The sequence below is a fragment of the Protomyctophum bolini genome, assembly GCF_963924005.1.
Source record: "Protomyctophum bolini genome assembly, chromosome: 11".
Taxonomy (NCBI): Eukaryota; Metazoa; Chordata; class Actinopteri; order Myctophiformes; family Myctophidae; genus Protomyctophum; species Protomyctophum bolini.
In genome coordinates, this window is record NC_137872.1 from 35,593,384 (window position 1) to 35,605,884 (window position 12,501).

Sequence of the window (12,501 nt, forward strand, 5' to 3'; positions counted from 1 at the left end):
GAAGTCGTCGTTTAAGTTGTGTGGAAGGTCATATATTATATCTTCTATTGACTGCAGCCTGTGTTGCTCTTGCACAAACTGTGTTCGCAGCAGTGGTGTCATGCTCGTAGAACGCTAGTACCATGCCGAGGTACCAGTAATGTTTTGACGCGCACACGCAGGGACGGAACAGGCCCCCGTAAATTCAAGAGAAGACCCTTCTAACCAACCTCGCGTCACCAGACTTTCCAAGACGCACCAATTAAGTACCCGGTGGTCTAGGTTTACTGGTGCCCCCACCCCTCCCTATTTTCACACCGTGTCAAGTACCGTGCCGAATTCAAATGGCTACTACTTTGCATAACAACAGCATTAACTGTTTATACCTGAGCGCACATAGCCTATACGCATGTAAGCATGCACACTTACAGCAGTAGGCTATGGCTCCAGTAGGCTACTGCTGTGAGGTGCAAACTTCAGCAGTGTGCAAACTGCTGAAGCAAACTTTTTTCCCCGCTAGTGTGCAGTAAAGACGTTTTTTAAGTCTACTTTTGTGTTTGTGTGTCTAAAACTGTCATACACTATTTAACAATAATAGGCTTATAGGCTTTGCAGCTGTTCTGTGTGCATGCCGCGATGCGCACATCCGTGGTACCGGGAAAAAAATCACCATGACAACCACCGGTCCGCAGTTTTTCCACAGGCCTTTTTAAATCAGGCCTTTCTTTAGCTTAGGCTAAACTACAAGATAATAATTGGCTAGATTGTATAATAATGGCATAATGGCATATTGTATAATAATGGCATAATGGCATATAATAATGACATCGATAATAATGAACTTACCAGCAGCCAGATGCTTCCAAGTATTTTGCCTCTACCCATAGCAACATGATTGGATGAAACCGTCTTTAAGGAAGCAGGCACCAGGACTTCCGAATAATACAAGTATACAACAAATTCAAAGACGTGGGGGGGGGGAGGAAAACGAGAAGTACAAAGAACAAAATGCAGTCTGAAAAGACAACAGAACGCGACGATAAGAAGTTAGAAGGAGAGCAGCATGGCCAGCATGGAGAGGACACGCCACACTCCAGGAGATGAAGGATTTTATCGCCAAATAAATGACAGAACTAAAGAAAGAGCTTACGGACAATTTTTCTAAATTCAAAGAAGAGTTTAAAAGAGACATGCGACAGGAGCTTAGAAACTTCAAAGAAGAAATAAATACTAAAACTCGAAGCGATCAACAAGGAAGTACAAGAACAGCAGATAGAGGTGAGAGAGAATAACAGAAACGGAGGCATGGAACGCGGAAAGCCAAGGACGTGATTTGTATTGCTTCTGAACCAACAGAAAAGAATGCAATCAAAGATAACAGATTTAGAGGCCAAGTCACGTAAGAACAACATCCGTATATTCAACGTGGCAGAATGTGCGACTGAAGACAACACTGTCTGTGACTGACTGTTTGAAGAAATTGTTACAACGAGAGCTCAAGCTGTCTGAACATCTGAACAACAGATCTTGAAATACAGAGCTGTCATCGTGCGACCATATACAGAAGCCCCCAGAAGGAGCCAATCCGAGGTCCATCGTGGTTAGCTTCCTACAGTCCGAGACCAAAGAGAGGATACTTAAAGAAGCCTGGAAGGCGGACATTAAACTGGACGGAAAGAAGCTATCATTCGACTATGATTATCCAGTGGAAGTGCTTATATGAAACGGAAATCATTTGCCCGAAATCACAAAAGTGTTAACCCATTCTGGGCGGGGGAACCCCTTTTGGTGTTAGCATTATGTTATGCTTTAGCTATTGAAAAATAGCAGATCTACAAGCTCATAGCGCGCCATGGCGCGCTACGAGCTTGCAGGTCTGCTATTTTTGAAAAATCGAAGAACGACATAGCTTTTTCAGAAAACTGTCAGGATGTAGAAGACCTTTTTTAGAATCTGATCTCAGGTCAAAGAATGGGTTAAAGCAAAACGGAGTGGGATTTTCAACGCCATTCGCGAAAATGAAGATACGATGGGAGAATGGACCGCGGGTATATTATGTCTGACAACGCGCTGGAAGCAGCCCGAGACATGAGAGAGAGAGAGAGAGGATTGGACGTCCAGGTGAGGGAGCCAATTAGAGGCCACGGTGGAGGAATTAATCAGAGGAGCGGCAGCTTCACAATGGCAATAACGCGCTGCAAGGAAGGAGGGACCACCGGAGACGGGGAGGAGTGACGTGCCAGAAAATCGAGCCAGGGCTCTGAGGCGAGCTGTGGCGTATTGCTTCTCCATGGGACTACTTTATCGTGTAGTGTATTGCTTCTCCAGGGACTACTTTATCGTGTAGTGTATTGCTTCTCCAGGGACTACTTTATCGTGTAGTGTATTGCTTCTCCAGGGACTACTTTATAGTGTAGTGTATTGCTTCTCCAGGGACTACTTTATCGTGTAGTGTATTGCTTCTCCAGGGACTACTTTATCGTGTAGTGTATTGCTTCTCCAGGGACTACTTTATCGTGTAGTGTATTGCTTCTCCAGGGACTACTTTATCGTGTAGTGTATTGCTTCTCCAGGGACTACTTTATCGTGTAGTGTATTGCTTCTCCAGGGACTACTTTATCGTGTAGTGTATTGCTTCTCCAGGGACTACTTTATCGTGTAGTGTATTGCTTCTCCAGGGACTACTTTATCATGTAGTGTATTGCTTCTCCAGGGACTACTTTATCGTGTAGTGTATTGCTTCTCCAGGGACTACTTTATCGTGTAGTGTATTGCTTCTCCAGGGACTACTTTATAGTGTAGTGTATTGCTTCTCCAGGGACTACTTTATCGTGTAGTGTATTGCTTCTCCAGGGACTACTTTATAGTGTAGTGTATTGCTTCTCCAGGGACTACTTTATCGTGTAGTGTATTGCTTCTCCAGGGACTACTTTATGTGGCAGACCACTCTGCCTTGTGCTATAGGTGCGCAGCTGCATTGTATACCCTTGATTGATGTGTGTCAGTTCTGGCTTTGACCAGTAAAGTACTATAAACCTGAGCTCCCTCCTGCAGTGTTTTATTTCTTTATTATTAGTTGTGTTCATAGGCCACATACACAACACGAGCGGAGCAGAGACTGCAGGATCAGTTCCGAAAATTACATAACCAAATGAAAGACCTCTCGATTTAAATACAAATTGACATGACGGGGGGGGGGGGGAGGGGGGAGGGTTTGTGAGTGAATGTTGATTATGTTGGACATTTCTAGTAGGATGGAAAGATCGAAAAGTTTGGTCCTTCTATCGCTATAGAGAGGGGCCCTCCAACTAGTGGAGGCTATACGCCTCTCCCACCAACAGGGATTTGGGGCAAAGGGGGCAAAGGAGCCCCCTTTGTTTTGGGAGTCTTATTTAAGTTATTTTTGTTGTGTAAAGTTGTGAATGATGTATTTGCAGGGTGAGGGGGATACAAATGAGGGGAAAGAAAACACAAGATGCAAGAGGATATATATTCACAGAAGATGGGAGAAATGGATTGAGTATAGAAATCAACATAGGTCGACACTGATGATAATAATAATAATAATAATGGACATTCATGAATGGACTGGAATATCTGGGTTGCTTGTTAACGTTGTTAATGATGCACCCTTACAGTGTTGCCTGCAATTCTATGTTTATCTGCAAATAAAAATGTAAGATTCAGATTGAGTGTTATTGGAGTGGGTTTTCACAATGAGGCTCATTGAAGGGCTGGCTCACGTCTGAACCCCGTGGCAGAGGAGCTATAGTGCAGAGGAGTCAGCCAGCCAAAGCTACGGGCAGCAGACCCAGCAGATGGGACATTATCCCATTCTGACCTGAGATCAGATTCATACGAGGTTTCCACTGGACACACACTGGTCTGATGAACCCATTCTGACCTGAGATCAGATTCTAAAAATGTCAGTCGTTCTTCGAATTTTTCAAAAATAGCAGACCTACAAGCTCGTATCGCGCCACTCGGTGGCGCGATATGAGCTTGTAGATCTGCTATTTTTCAATAGCTAAAGCATAACATGATGCCGACACCAAAATGGGTGCCCGGTCAGAATGGGTTATTTACTCTGTACTCGACTCTAAAAGAGATCTGTCATCCGCCATCTCATCAATTCCCGTCATGTTCCTTGATGAATGGTAGGGCTCCCAGAGCACCTGTCCTCAGCTGCTCTCATCGGCCCACTTGCAGAGTTATTTACTTTTTTGATCAGGCACTTCTGTGACACATTACACTTACTTTTTTTGATCAGGCACTTCTGTGACACATTACAGCAGCAGGCTAAGGACCCCTACTTGCCCTTGTTTGTTCCCATGGATTAATCATTTTTGGGGCGGAAACCCCTTTTGGTGTTTTAAGCATTATGTTATGCTTTAGCTATTGGAAAAAAATAGCAGATCTACAAGCTCATAGCGCGCCACCGAGTGGCGCGCTACGAGCTTGTAGGTCTGCTATTTTTGAAAAATCATTCAAATGTGTCGCAAATCATTGAATATATATTTCAGAGCGAACATTTTTGACTAAAATATTTGCTTCTGGGGGGGTTCCTGCCTGGAACTACATATTTTGAGATGGGGGTCCGTGGCCCAATAGAGATAATTCTGGGGGTCCTTTTTCAGAAAAATGGGAAAAAAAGGAATTTGAAGCCTTTTTTTTTTAATCAACCTCAGTTCAAAATTGATTAATGAACCTGGACAAGCTGAGTCAGCCACACTGGTTGCATATGCATACATGGTCCTCGTGTGACAGAGCCAGATCTCGCCACCATAAATACTCCCAATTGTCTCTTGGTACTGTACACACAATGACTACATGAAGTACAAATGTTCCCTCTATACCGCTTTATCAAAGTCATTCATCCCAACCCTTCCCTCGCCTTGCACACGCACATGCGCAAGTGCACACGTGCACACACACACACACACACACACACACACACACACGCACACACACACACACACACACACACACAGCCCCCGTCTCCCACTCCACCCTCATTTGCGTCTAGTTCATCCTCTCCTGTGTCCAGAGCTGTGTATCCTCTGAGGTCTGATTAGTGTAGAGCTCTGCAGTGGGAGCTGCAGGGCAAAAGAATCAGCATGGTCCTCTGTTTCCTGAGTCGTGTTGGCTGTGTCAGGACCCTTGAGGATGGGCATTTTCTTGTGGCGGGGAGCGACATGTTTTGATCTAAAAACAGCCTGTTTTGTGTGTGTGTGTGTGTGTGTGTGTGTGTGTGGGCGCGCGCGCAACTGCCCGTTTTTCTTCAACGGAGTGCTTTCAAAGATTGAGAATAGCGTATGGCATGCGCTTTTCTTTTTCTATCAGCTGCAAGACTAAGAATTGTGTCTTCTGACTTCAATTTTATAACTCTATGGAAAATAACCCACCAAATATTGAAAACGGTTTTTAAACTAGCAGTTGTAGGCCTATTGATGTGAAATGTATCAAGACTGAGCATGGTCTATTTCTCGCCTAAAATATATACTGAAGATCAGAGGCCCATTCGCTGAGGGTCTGTGGAGCCTTGCCTCACGTAAATATATATATTTTTAAATTACGTGCACTTTCAACTCGTTCACACCTTCTATGCAAAAATCAGCGACATTTACAGTAAGAAGCTCTTCAAGCAGTGTTAAATCATACATATTTATCATCAAGCATATCTTGATCAAAGAAGGATTATATACCCACCTTCTTCAACATGGCTACAAAATGTTTGACGTGCGGGTAGAGAATTCTTTATTCAAAGACATTTTCAGCCTCTGGTCCTCTGCGGTGCAGTATAGGTGCAGTCAAAATGTATTTATTTGATTGATTTTAACAGACATATTTTCATATACACTCAATGCTGTTATCAATTTAGTTAATGATGATCAGTGGTTCTCAACTCTTTTTGGGCCATGTCCAACCTATTCGATATCTAGGTCCCTTACCACCCCCACACATCCAATTAAAATGTCATTTCTGTTCAGGGAAAGGTATGTTTATTTATTATTCTGTGTTGCCAACATGTATAATGTAGATTAGAAAACATCTAATTGAATACCAAATAACAGGTTTTAAGATTCAAACTCTAATTAGGTCTTGATATTGATCACAAACGGCAATCTAAAAGGCAATATAATTTGGTGTGGGTACCAAGCATGAAGCATTCCTTTGTATAGTTCCACTGTAAAATATGGAAGTTGATTCCTTCTTGTTCTCTCATGTTCCAGTTCAAGAGGCACATTTCTCAATTTTTTCTTTCTCAAGACTATGGGTTCACACTTGTTATTTTATATTTAAGTGTATAGCTTTATAGCAGGGAAAACAGCAATTATGTGTAAACAGTGCTCTTATTTTACATTCCACAGACCAGAGTGCTCTGGCCATGTTCAGGTGTTTAGACAGACTGGCCACGTTCAGGTGTTTAGACAGACTGGCCACGTTCAGGTGTTTAGACAGACTGGCCACGTTCAGGTGTTTAGACAGACTGGCCACGTTCAGGTGTTTAGACAGACTGAGACTGGCCATGTTCAGGTGTTTAGACAGACTGGCCACGTTCAGGTGTTTAGACAGACTGGCCACGTTCAGGTGTTTAGACAGACTGGCCACGTTCAGGTGTTTAGACAGACTGGCCACGGTCAGGTGTTTAGACAGACTGGCCACGTTCAGGTGTTTAGACAGACTGGCCACGTTCAGGTGTTTAGACAGACTGGCCACGTTCAGGTGTTTAGACAGACTGAGACTGGCCACGTTCAGGTGTTTAGACAGACTGGCCACGTTCAGGTGTTTAGACAGATATCTCGTGTTGTGTTTATAGACAGTTGACCTCTCAAACGAACACTTGAAAGCAAACTCCACCTGCCCGAAACTTTTATTTACCTGGGCAGGTGCGCAACCCTTAGTGTCAACGCCTGAAAGGGATTTGTTTTTATAGATCCAACTGCTTCTTGAGTGGTGCAGTGCAGCCACTCCAACGCACAGAAGAGGTCATACACACACACACACACACACACACACACACACACACACACACACACGCACACACGCACACGCACGTGCGTGAAGCAGTATGGTACAGTACTACAGTAGAGTACGGTACGAATAATACACTACAGTACTGTACAGTAAAGCAGTACTGTACTACAGTAGAGTAGAGTCTGGTACGAATATGAATACTACAGTACAGTACGGTGCAGTATGAATAGTACAGTATGGTACAGTACAAATGGTACACTACAGTACGGTACTACAGTACAGTAGAGTCTGGTATGAATACTACAGTACAGTACAAATTGTTCACTACAGTACGAATTGTATGGTATTTTTTTCCATTCTTTCTTTTTTTTTTACCCCCAGGCTTATCTGACATCAATGCATGTTGAAAATATCCATATATGTGCATTTGGTTTGGGTTGTGTCTGACATCAGTGCATGTTGATCTCCATACAGTATACTGTATGTGCATTTGACAGAGGCTATATGCCTACACAGAGTACATTATGTGCATTTGACTCCATATGTACATTTGAGTTTGACGGTGGGTCATCTAAGCCTTAGATTCTAAGGTCTACAACGGGTTAGATTGGCATGGATACTATAAGACATAGGAGGTTAGAGTGAGCGACTCCATGCACTCCATATTCAGACGGTACATTAAGTACACAGTATATGATTTGGTCGAAACGGATGTAGTAATGATGATACGGTTTGTTTGGGTCTGATGTCGTGCTGTCAGCATGCTGAGGGAACTCTACGTAGGTTGTGTTTGAGTCACGCTGTGGTGAACTCTATGATTAGGTGCCCATGGGGTCCCCAAGTAACCGACCGACCGCATTATACCGCTAGGCAATTTGAATAATAGGATGGAAGGAAATCTGATGATGAAATGATCCAAATGTGAAGTCAAAGATACTAAACAAGAAGAAACATAAAAAGCCCTCTTTCAAAAAATATAGTGTCTAGCAATCCCCAACGGTACAGCGTCACCACCCCCATTGAAACACCAACAAAAGATTAACGGTCTACTATACTGTAACCTGAGCGACATTTCAGTGAGAGGAAAAAGAGATGAACACGTATTCAACCATGAAAGGGACACACTATTTTGCCTTTCGGCTTCAGCTCTGCCTTTGAATTCAGATCCTAATGCACCCTGAAGTGATTTCTTACCCGCTCGGCAAAAAATGCTGTGCTTTATCCCATTCACTGTGACATTGTAACATTATTCCAGCTTTGAAATGGCGCTCAGTAAGAGCTGTTCCACTTCCTATCTCGTTCCTTCAGTTTCTGTATATGTCAACGCGCGCTGGCGTCTCCCGCTGTGATCGCATAGCAGCCATATCCGAGAACGGACAGGCGAGAGGAAAGGTTGAAGCACAATGTTGAGATCTAAACGTTGGCCTGACCTGCCCTCTCTGGCTATCTCTCTCTCACTCCTCTCACTGCTCAAACTCTGCTGTTGTGTTCTGCAGTGCTGTATTAAGCTGCACCCTACAGTACACAGCTCTCTTAGAGCCTGGTTGTGTGGTTGTGTGTGTGTGTGTGTGTGTGTGTGTGTGTGTGTGTGTGTGTGTGTGTGTGTGTGTGAGACACACACACACACACACACACACACACACACACACACACACACACACACACACACACACACACACACACACACACACACACACACACACACACACACACACACACACACACACACACACACACACACACACACACACACACACACACACACACACACTGTGTGTGTGTGTGTTTGTTATAAGGCTGTCCCCAAACATTCAAGTTTCGAATGTTCGCTCGTTAGGGTTGGCACTCGAATCTTAATTAATGGGTTTGAACCATTTGTTTTATTTATTTAATCTTTTTTATAAAAATATATATTTTTATTTTTTTCCTTTTTTATTAACTCGAAAATATATCTCGGCGAGAATGTGATATGAGCATGTAAAAAAAAAAGTACGTTTCTAGTGCATTCCTGTCAGAAGTTATGTCTATCTCCTTGTGCTGTCCCTCTCCAAAATCCCTTGTGTGCACATTAATTTGGTGATGGGCCTGCACTCCCTGCAGCCAATCAGCAACAAACACACACACACACACACACACACACACACACACACACGTTCGCACAATTTGAGAAAAAGGTTAGTTCTCTCTCTCTCTCGCTGCGCTGTGGTGGAGCTGCGGGGAGTGCAGGCACGGCTTTCCGCATGGCTCACAAACGCTACGTGCCTACCGGTAGATTATTCTCGTGAGTTGTGGACTCGTGTAGGCAAATTGATTTTGAGATGTTTCCTCAGTGTGTGGACGTGGTGCAAAACTGCAACTGGTACAAGTTGCAACAGCCAGGGAACCGCATTTATTGCACTTGCGTGCTCAGCCTGAGCCTCAGAGTCAGAGTAATTTCCCTCTCTGTTAACCACACTTTGGAGATCTCTTCGACATATTTGTCCCACTCGCTCGGCGGCGGTCGCTGAATGCACAGAACAGTGGGCGTATCCTCCCCGACCCCACTCACTCATGTAGGTGGGGTGACGTCACGCCAGGCTCTGCTTGCATGCATGCACAGACACAGCGGAGCTAAATGACGACTGATGAGAACCGTTTGGGGAACCGTTAATAAAGAAACGATGGAACCTGCGCTGCCCTCGACAGAACCGAAAGTGCTATATACTTCTCCAGTACAGCAGTGCAGAAACGTGTGTGTGTGTGTGTGTGTGTGTGTGTGTGTGTGTGTGTGTGTGTGCGTGCGTGTGCGTGTGCGTGTGCGTGCGTCTGAATGTGTTGTGCAGCAGTTTGCTATGCAGGGCTGGACTGGGACAAAAAATTCGGCCCGGTCATTTTCGCGTGAATTTGGCCCAGACCGGCCCACCACAACCAGCGCGCAGATAGCAGAAACTCTACCGCCCGCTCCGTCGAGGCACACACAAACAAACAAGCCCTAAATACCACCACTTTTACAGAACAACATAAATGATACAAACCAACAGACAATGGTTATTGTGGAGGGTTTATTTGTCACTCACTGATACAGGTACAGTGCAATTATCATGATGGCACTGGCAGAATGGCAGCCTGCCCGGACCTTTCCTGGTGGCCTGCCACCTATTGGCCTGCCTGCCTGTTTTATTAAAAAATTTACCCTACGGTCGCGGCCCACCGGGAATATGCCCGGTACGTCCTGTGGCCAGTCCAGCCCTGTTGCTATGTGACGCCACAGGTCTTCATTTTATTTTTCATCAACGTTGAACATAAGGTTCTTCTACCAAGCAGAACTGTCTCTGGTCCCCAAAACATATCCACATGGCCAAAATATCAAAGAGGTATAGCAAGCAGAGAGAGAGCATAGAACTGTGGATGCAAAAACATAAAATATCACAGAGGTATAGAGGCAAGCAGAGAGAGAGCATAGAACTGTGGATGCTAAAACATTGATGTTTGCCTGCATGGCACATGGAGAGAGAGAGCAAGTGAGAAAGAGCCCAGAACGTTGTGGAGCGATGTGTCCATTTGAGCGAAGCTAACCACCGACTCTGCTTATTTCATGTACACTTATACACAGTACACACACAGATGACATACGCCCCCCCCCCCCCCACACACACACACACACACACACACACACACCTCTGTCATTTTGTGCACACGCACAAACAAACCAAACTTTTACAGTCACTACGTTCTCATGTTTTCTTACTGCAGTGCAGTAAGACATGGATTCGCTCTTGAAATGTCTACAAAGAAAGCAAATCACCTGAATGTATCAATGTTCAGTGAGATATTATTATTATTATTATTATTAGTAGTAGTAGTAGTAGTAGTAGTAGGCTAGTAGTAGTAGTGGTGGTGGTAGTAGTATTTAGACTTCTATTCTGTGTTTAATTAAAATCATCGAACCCAATTAAAGTAAAGTTTATGATAAAGATGTTAGTTGCTAATGAAATGTATAGTAGTCGAAATGCAGTCATCGTCTTGCTCAAGGACACTTCGACACTAACTCTCTGGGAGCCCGGGATCGAACTTGGAACCTCATGTTTCCATGTGGCATGTCTATACCCCTGAGCCACTGCCGCTGAATTGACGGCAAAACAGAGTTGCAGGACTCCCCACTTCATGAATAGCACATAAACCAAGAGCTTCCATAATATGGAAGCTCTTGGTTTATGTGCCCAAAGGGATTTTCATATTTTCATATATTATATGAAAATATGAAAATCCCTTTGGGCTGACTGCATCTCCTGTCATACTGAACCTTTTGACCATAGCAATGTCACCAACAATGCGTCCGTTTACAACAATTCGATATATCAAATAAGGCTAGGCCTATTTACCCACCCGCACAATATCAATAGTCTTTTGTTGGCAGTGTAACTAAGTCACTCATCTGTGCTGTGAACAAAACAACAACAATTAATCCCTTTTCAGTGTATTTTGCACATGTATGCATCACTGAACTACACCGAAATGGTCTTTTGTTCAAATGGCAGTGTAGCCAGGTGTGAAAAGGTCTCTACGGAACTCAAATGAAAACACATCTGAAGAATGAACACAAGGAACAAGGAGTTAGGAATGCTTACAATTTTTATACTGATAAATAGCCCTGGTTAATTTCTAAAAGCTTTCTAATTTCACACGACCATGCTGGCCGGACATGAATTATATAGGAATAGCCACGGGTTATATGAAAATAATCTGACTTCGTGCCACGGTTTGCCCTCTGGCTAGACTTGCCGTCTCGCGCACGCACACACACACACACACACACACACACACACACACACACACACTCTTTCCCATATTTAAGCACTTTCGTTCATACACACCTTCACATTTATGTGCACAGGCGATTTCCTTCACACACAAACTATAATTGCTCCTGATTAAAAAGTGTGAGGGTTGTTGCCGTGCATTGGCTTGTAAATGTGAAGTGAGTGAGTGGGTAAGTGTACATAAACGCACATTATAAAGCACGGTAGAAGTGCAGATCCATTTTCAAACGTGCACAGACACACTCTGTCAATGCCAACTGAATCTGTAACATCCTTATCCAGAATGTTACTGATTCAGTTGGCATTGCAGAAGTTTGATTGGCATGCCGTGGGCGGTGAGCTGTCGATTTAACGAGCTTACCGTCCTAGTGGGCTTCTTGGTTCCACCAACATGGAGGCCTGGTGCAGTCAGCTGCCTGACAGGCTGGCGGGGGGGGGGGGGGGACACTTTGATTGATTGTCCACGGAACATTGACAGTGAAAGTGAGGAGAAAGTTATTGATTTTGATAATGCCTCCTCTCTCTCTCTCTCTCTCTCTCTCTCTCCCCCTCCATAAATGTTTGCTTAATGTGAGTTTGTTAGTTTGTGAGTGTGCATCCGTGTGAAAGAGATATACTTCTTTTGCTGTATGCGTGTGTTTGTATCGGTCTGTATGTACGTGTATATATTGAGGTCTGTTTGTTTGTTTACGAGACAGACTGTAAGGTAGAATTCAGCTTCTCTAAGCACACTCATATCATTTTT

General features: G+C 44.0%; 1 protein-coding gene across 3 annotated transcripts in view; it reads left to right on the forward strand.

The window, feature by feature from the left end:
- Positions 1 to 12,501, forward strand: part of asic2 (acid-sensing (proton-gated) ion channel 2) — a gene marked incomplete at its 5' end in the record, with an annotated part of 387,423 nt that overhangs the window by 350,843 nt on the left and 24,079 nt on the right. The gene's annotated exons all lie outside the window — the stretch shown is intronic.